This window comes from Dermacentor variabilis, chromosome 2 (genome assembly GCF_050947875.1).
Source record: "Dermacentor variabilis isolate Ectoservices chromosome 2, ASM5094787v1, whole genome shotgun sequence".
Classification (NCBI taxonomy): Eukaryota; Metazoa; Arthropoda; class Arachnida; order Ixodida; family Ixodidae; genus Dermacentor; species Dermacentor variabilis.
In genome coordinates this window covers 126,543,799-126,552,057 of record NC_134569.1, presented here as the reverse complement: position 1 = coordinate 126,552,057, position 8,259 = coordinate 126,543,799, and positions in this window count along the sequence as shown.

The following is an 8,259-nucleotide window of genomic DNA, read 5'->3' as shown; positions in this document are numbered from 1 at the left end:
GGTCTAGGTGCAGTGCATCGTGAATAGGCGCAGAAGGTGCAGAGAAATTTGGCTGAATCGAATAGACCTATAGCTGCGCGCGCACTCTGTCGATGTGGTGCGAGCAAAGCCGGGATTTTGAAACATGCTATGCCTATTACATCGATTTTCGAGTTTCGTACGTGGTCAGAGCGGCGCTTCGGCCGCGTTATCAAGGGGCTTTTGTTATCAGTGTGATCAGTCGGCCTTGAGAGACGGATATATTAAGTGTGACGTAGAAATTAGAGGAAGGAATAGCTACAAATCCGCTAAACCTGCTGTTGGTGCTCCTTCCGTACCATTATCCATGTGATGTGCACGCTGTCTCTTAGGGTTTGCGACCGGCAATGCAGTTGCTTTCAATCAGCTTAGTTGAGGGCGCTGCTTTATGATGCGGGTGGGAGCGCAGTCACGTGGCATTTTTCATATTTCGTGAGGTTTGTTTGCCAGTCGGAAAAAAATGCACGCAATTAGTACGTCGCTGAAAACGCAGCTGTTGGATGTCAATTAGGGGTGCCTGGGGCTGCCTAAAAATGCCTCATTGACACTTTTATAATCAGGGCAGTACTTCTATAGATAATTAATTGCAATTGTCGAATTAAAATTTAGGAACCAAACAATTACTGGCAGCTACTCCACTGTACTGGAAACAATATGCGCTATGTTTTCGTCGAGTAACGCAACTGCTCTTTTTTTTTACTCTTGGTGCATGATAGTCGGCGCACCCTGTGTGATTCACTCAGTAATCGAAATGAGGCCAACCCGGATTCATTCGAAATCAGAATCAGAATGGCAAGCACACCACCCTCAACACTCGACTCTCAAACACTGTACACCGCACCATACGCCTCATACGCCGCATTGCGAACCATCACCACGGCATGCGCGATACGGATCGAGCTGACGGAGGCCGATCGCACGGCCCAGCTCCTGCTTCTCTCCCGCACCCGCCCGTGTCGCACACTTCTCTCCACCCTTAAACTCCCCCCTCTTATTCCTCTTCCCACATCACTGCCCATCCCTTCCCATGTCTCCTCCCTCCTAACTGTTAATCCCCTCCCTAAAAATATGCACCCAGAACAACACCTCACCCGTAGAGCAGCGCGAGCCTCCGCGCTCTGGCGTGAGTACGAACGGCAGGCCGCCGTGTCTTACGTGGATGCCGCCCCGCACTACAGTTACCCAGCACGTGCCCTTGCAGTCACTGACAATTCTCTTCGACACACTCTTACTGCCTCAGTCTACACTTCGACCTCTGTAGAGGCCGAGGAGGCAGCTATTGCCATCGTGCAAACGTCCGCGAAGTACATCTTCAGCGACTCCAAACCTGCGCTCTACAACTAGGGCGGATGGACGGGTGGCACACCCGGTCATCGGAATCTTGAGTTCCGATACCGTTCCCTCTCGCCCCATGCAAATCATCTGGGTGCCCGCTCACGCGGCCCATCCTGGCAACGAGGCGGCCAATTCCATCGCTCGAGATTCGACTGACCGAGCAAGCCCGCCCCCGCCGGCAATGGATACGCGCGACGTGCTCCTCACATACCGCGATATCACGTTGCGCTATCACCTCTCTCGTCTCACCCCCCCCCCCCTCCGCACCAATCCCTTTCCCAGCACCACCAACACTTGTGGCGCCACCTTCAGGTGCACACCTATCTTGGCATATGTGTATGTTTTTGTTTGGCACCGCTATGCTTGCGGAAGCAAAAACGAGCAAGATAAAATTCGCAGTTCCGCCCGAAAGGCGAAGCACCGATTGCGATAGCAAATTAGTAGATAGCTGTACGCAGTAAGGATAGTAGTTTTATCGGCCGTATAAACTTGTAAACATTCGCTTACCAAATTAACAATGATAGAATGTGTAAGCGTGGCTCAACGAGGTCAAAAGAAACAGACACACAGAGACCGTGCTACCTTTGTGAGTCTGCTTCTTTCTACGTCCTTGTTCAGTCGGGCTTACACATTATATATATCATACATTCAAACCAAGTAGCCCGTCAACGTGTTTTAATTAAATTAACGAGCACGGTGTCACGCGCGCACAGGCAAACGTGTACACATTTCGCTCGATGACAGCGCAAACTGTCTGCGAAAACGCTGGAGTTAGGAATCGCGGCAGCAGGCGCGAGCCAGTTGACCTCCGTGCATCTGTAGCTTCAACGCGAAAGAAACCATGAAAACGCAGCGTATAAAGCCACCGGCACTACGCGCACTCTGGAAACATCGCAGATCGCTTTGAATATGAGGTTCGCGCGGGCGCGCACTTTGGCCACGTCGCAGACCGTTTTCAAGACACGCAAGCGCCGGCAACGCGTCCCTACGGCGTCTACAACGGCGTCCGGGATTCCCGTGGCCAACGCCGTAGAGGACACCGCGCTTCTTCGTGATTTGAGGAGAGGAAAAATACGCTCAGTTCTGCAGCCCATATGGGAGCACGGCGCAGCGTAATGGGGAATGGGGGCGGGGAAAGAAAGATGAGAGGGTAGAGGGGGAAAGGGAGAGTAGGCTTCAGGCAGCAGACGTCAGCATCCTCCAGGGGCGATGGCCGGCGCTCGGGCAGAGGCCGTGTGAGGCCGAAGTCTATTGGCGATCTAGAAGCCCGTTTGTGTAAACATATTCAAGCAGGCTTGCCAGAGCTGGGAGGTGGTAGCGGGCCGGGAAGAGCAGGTGTGTCTCTGACGTAGCCGGAAGTCCATACCGTCGGTAGGTGGCAGTGACTGGAGCGCGTTCCTGGGCTAATGCAGGACAGGTACAGAGTAGGTGCTCAAGGGTCTCGGCGTCACCGCACCTTCTGCAGGCCGGCGAGGCGATGCGTCCCTTGGCATGGAGCCTAGCTGCCGTCCACACGGAGCCCGTGCTCAGACGAAGGAGTGTAGAATGGTCCCGTCGCGAGAGGCCGTTCTCAGGGAGGAGTTTTGGGGCGCGGTTGGTAGCAACCCTACTATCTGGATGGCTGGATGTGAGCAGCTGTTTGAGTCTCTGCCTGGAGAAGTCCGATGCTGCGACTGCTCTGGTGAGTGGAACGGTCGGGTGGTGGGCGGCCTTAGCAAGGACATCCGCCTCCTCGTTTCCAGCGATCCCTACGTGGGAAGGCAGCCAGTGGAAGGAGATGGCTACCCCCACTGCAGAGAGGGCCGAGATTTTTGCTCTCAGGAGGGTCTCAGTGACTCCGTGTCGGTGGTGATCGGAGAGTGCCTGGAGAGCCGGTCGCGAGTCACTTAGTACCGCCACTGGTTTTGTCGGGGGATCCTCAGCCAGGAGGTCTGCAGCCAGGTGGAGTCCCGCCAGCTCAGCTGCTGTAGAGCTCGCGCGAAAAGGAAGTCGGCACTGCCTGCTCCTGCCCTCAGATGGGATGGTACATGCCGCCGCTGCGGAGCCGTTGAAGAGCACGGAGCCATCCGTGTACACGAGCAGCCTGCCGTCCAGCTCTTCCAGGAGTTTGCCAGTAGCTGCCTGTTGTAGTGCTGCTGCTGGCTTCCGGCGCTTTGATGCTCCATTCAGGGATAGGTGCACCTCTGGAGGCTTCTCGTGTGGCGGAGGTGTGACCATGGGCACTGGTCGTTGTACAATCAGCTCTTCGTAGAGCTGACAGAGGGCCCCCATGCGAGATAGTGGCTGGCTCCGCAGTCGGCAGAGCAGAGCCCCACCATCTGGAGCACGGTGCAGACGGTCAATGTGCCCAAGGGCACGTTGGAGCATGTGCAGCGACAGTGGCCATTCGCCAGCCTCGGCCAGTGTGGCAGCAATTCGAGAGTGCTTGGGGAGACCGAGGATGCTCCTAACTGCACTCCTGTGCAGTCTCTCGAGTTGTTGCTTCCTGGCTGGAGATAGTAGAACCAGCGGCAGGGCATATAGCAGGATGGATGTGGCCGCCGCTTGGTTCATCCGCAGCGCCCACTTGACGGTGCAGCCCCGACCACGCTGCTGCATCTTGCTCACTGCCCCCTGGACTCCTCGGTCTTTGGAGGTGACAGCCTTGACAGCAGGAATCCAGGAGAGCCGATGATCAATGGTTAGGCCTAAATACGTGACCTGCCGCTTCCATGGGACGGTGGTGTTTGCAATGCGCAGCTGTTTCACGTGGAGGCGTGCGGAGGCTAGCGGGTGTACCAGTAGTGCCTCTGTTTTTGCCGGGGACACGGAGAGGCCAATGCCACCGAGGAAGGAAATGATCGCTTCTGATGCCCTCTGTAGAGAGCCCCGGATGGCAGCGATGCTTCTCCTGGGTCCTTGTATCCACAGCGCCACATCATCTGCGTAGATAGCGCAGCAGACTGGGTAGCGGCTGTCAGCCGGTAGTGCTGCTGCGAGTCCTGCCAGTGCCAGGTTGAAGAGGAAAGGGCTCAGCACTGATCCCTGCGGGACACCGGAGGTGATGTCTCTGGGATCGCTGAGCACCTTGCCTACCCGTACACGAAAACTCCGGCCCACCAGGAAGGCAGAGATGAAACCCCGGAGACATCCGGTGACACCTAAACAGTCCAGTGCAGCCTCGATCACCTCGTGCGGCAGCCGGTCAAAGGCACTCTGGACGTCCAGGAGCAGCAGCATGGCGACGTCCCCACTACCCCTGGCATCCTCCAGGGTGGCTACCACATCTGCGATGGAGTCCGCCGTTGAGCGCTTTTGCCTGAAGCCAGACTGCTGTTCTGCAAAGTACTTCTTCTGGGCAGCTATCCATTCGAGCCGTGATAGGGCCATCTTCTCCATCAGCTTGCATGCTGCAGAGGTAAGGGAGACTGGCCTGTAGGAGGAGAGCGAAGTCGCAGGCTTCCGTCGCTTCAGCATAGGCACCACCACAGCCGTCAGCCAGCTCTCAGGCAAGATCCCGGTGCTCCAGTAGGAGTTGAAATGCTCCAGGAGTCGTACCCGTTGTGGCTCTGCAAGGTTACGCAGCATCTGACAGGTTATGCCGTCGGCTCCCGGAGCACTCCGTCGTCGTGTGAGAGCTAGCGCCGACTGGAGCTCGTGCATGCGGAGAGGCTCGCTGCATAGGGCGGAGATCTGTGTTGCCACCCACTCTGGATGGTGGCAGGGAGGGAGGCAGCGTCTTGTGGCGACCGTCGAGGGCAGGATCTGCGGGACTGGAGACCTCTCAGCAAACCGGTCGGCTAGACGCTCGACCAGGGCCCGTTCGCTGATGCCCATGAGGACGGCCACGGTTAAGGACTGGCGTTGCGCGCTTGGAGCACCCATCAGTGACCTTAACAGGCGCCAGGCTCGAGCACCATCTGGATTGCGACTGATGGTGGAGCAGAGGCTCTCCCAGCTTTGCCGTCTGCGTCGTCGGGCGTGGCGGCGGCAGACAGCATCCACGCGGCGGTAGGCCGTCCAATGTTCCGGAATCATGGTGCGCCGGGCCCTGCGTTCCACACGGCGCCGAGCAGCTCGCAGTTCTAGATGGCGTATATCCGGAACTGGTTTGCCCTCTGGGACAGTAGAGCGTATGGTAGCGGCATTGGCGCACTCCACGATCATCCGCAACAGATCCCCGTCGTTGTCCGCCTGCCGGCAGAGCTCACGGAAGGCCTTCCAGTTGACTGTGAGGCACTCTCTGCTCCTGGGGGACTTGCCTCGAAAAGGAGTCAGGAGCAGGGGCAGATGGTCGGAACCCCAGGTGTCAGGAAGCGCCTCCCAGCTGAACCGGCAGTCCTCTGTGGTCAGGCTCAGGTCGATTGCCGTCTGTGTTGGATGAGCTCCGCGCCGGATGAAAGTGGGGGCGCCAGTGTTTAGAATCTGCAGGCCGAGTTGGTCAGCAGCATCGCGTAGTGCCTTGCCACGAGGACAGCAGTTCCGGCCACCCCAGGCTGTGTGGTGGGCATTGAAGTCGCCACAGAGGACGAAGTTTGGTGTCTAGCCAAACGCAGCAGGCAGGAGGGGTCCCAAGGCTGGCAGGGTCGGACATACACACAGGCGATAGAAGTGTCCACGCCCCCGATGCGTACGCGCACTGCACAGCACTCAAACGGCCCGCCAGTCAGGTCAGCCACTTGTATCTCCGCCTGGGGTAGCTCTCGCCTCACGTATACTGCGCAGCGAGGGGCTCCCTGCTGATGTGTGTCATCGAGGCAGGGGGCGGCCTGGCATGATTCCTGTGAGCAGGAAGTGCGAGAACTGTAGCCCACGTAGCCTGGCAGTCGCAGCTTCTCTGCAGCAATGTACACCTCCTGCAGAGCAAGCACATCGTATTCACTCTGCAGGAGATGTAGCGAGAGGTCCGCATGTCGCCGCCGCAGTGAGTTGACGTTCCACTGGAGAACACTTGGACGACGGCAGCCCTTCCTTGTAGCAGAGGAATCAGCCATGTTGGGTGGTCTGGTTCTGGAGTGCCACTGCCTGTAGGCAGATGGTGTGGAAAGGGTGGTCAGCAGGAAGCATGGTGCTGACTGCCTGCATAGTCAGCAGCAGGTTTGCCACCAGCTGTTCCACAGTTGTCTGCACCAGGGGGGTGGTAGGGGGTGTGGTCGAGAGGACAGCAGTGGCCTGCGACACCGGGCGTTGGGAGCTGCGTGGGGCTGGTACCGGACGCCTTGGAGAATCAGCGATGCCCTTGACTGCGTTTGCATAGGAGCGCGACGAGGGTGTAGTGGCCTGCTCCAACTGGCTCTCCTCGCGGACCGCTGCCCGCACAGCACGCCTGGACAGTGCAGTGGTGGAGGACGCCATGATGGTGGCCACCCGTCGTTCCTCCTGCCACTTGGGACAGGCCGGAGTGTCCGCGGTGTGGGCGCCGCCGCAGTTCACACAGCGGACTGTCTGGCAAGGGGAGCTTTCAGGGTGACTCCTGCCACAGGAAATGCAGCCTGTCGGCCACTTGCAGCTCTCCACCACGTGGCCGAAACGGCCGCATTGCCGGCACTGTAGTGGGCGAGGCCTTGCCGGCTTTACCCTGAACCGAAGCTTGAAGATGCTCACTTGTTCAGGGGGGACCGGCCCCGCGAACCGTATGGTTACCGTGCTGCCGTCCTTTGTTGCTGTGAGGACTGGAACGGAAGACTCGATGGCCTCCAGCAGGTCCTTGTCAGCAGGCATCCCGTCCATCCCGTGTATGTAGCCGGTGCTCTTTCCACGCTCAGCCGGCAGGCGAGCCGTCACCGGAATGCCATGGAGCTCGGTGACTGCCAGCAACTCCTCAAGGCATGCCCGAGTGGTCGTATCGGCGGCCACAATGTTGCGCTTGTGGTTGACTCGCAGCGCTGCAACACCGGCCCGCGATGAGAGGGCCGCCGCGAGTGCGAGGCGTGGTGCTCCCCTGAAAGCTCCGCCGGGCGCCGAGGGTCGGAAGAGCACCGTGCCGATGACCGCAGGGTCCACCGGGAGCGCAGCATTCTCCAGGGCCCGTGCACGCCGCCTGTCCCCCTTCGACTGCACCAGAGTGAAGCCGTCTGGCGTTGGCTCATGGGCAGGTGGTGTCTCCCTCTGCACTGCCGCTGCAGGCGTGCTAGGGGTGGCCGGGGTAGCAGGCTGACGCCGCGAGTCGTCCGTTGCCTCGGGAGAGGAAGGCGAGACATCGGCAGGCTCCTTTCTCTGCTTCTGCTTCTTCTTCTTCTTCCCTTTTGGCTTCAGCCGCGGAGCAGTCTGGCGTGGCGGGTCCTTCAAGAACCGAGCCGCGGGGTGCTCGGGGCCCTGCGGCGACAAAACAGTGGTCTCCTTTGCCAGCTCCATCGCGTCGGTAGCGTTCCTGTGTGCAGCCGGACTGCTGGCAGACGACGCTGCGGGGGACGCGCCGCCATAGGGAGCAGACGGCGCTTCGGGGGTGGTGCCAGGCGCGTCCTCGCTCGGAGGAGACGCGAAGGAGGTGGCTGTCGCCCTTACCGGAGGGGCTTGCTCCATGGGGTCGCTGGCTGCGGCGTGCTGCTCCGAGCTAGGGGCAGCGCTCGACGGCTGCTTGCGACGCACGGCCGCCTCCTCGTCGTCGCTCTCCGTTTCGCGAGCGCGTTTTCTGGAACTGGACAGGTCCATGTCCTCGTCGTCAGAGATAGGGAGCGGAATTGAAGCATGGTGCTCCTCATGTGCTGGGGAACCGTCCTCGAGGGGTTCCGAGGCTTCCTCGGAGGCTGCCGGCGTCGTGGCGTCTCCTGGGGTATCCGCAGGATGGGGAGGGGACCACAGCCAGATCGACGGAGGTGGCCCGGTGGCTGAGCCACTCACCCAGCATGCGAGTGGCACGGAGTTCCAGGTTCTCCCTTGCCCGGAGTTCGTCGAGGGACGCGGGGCCGCGTGTCACCAGGCTCAAAC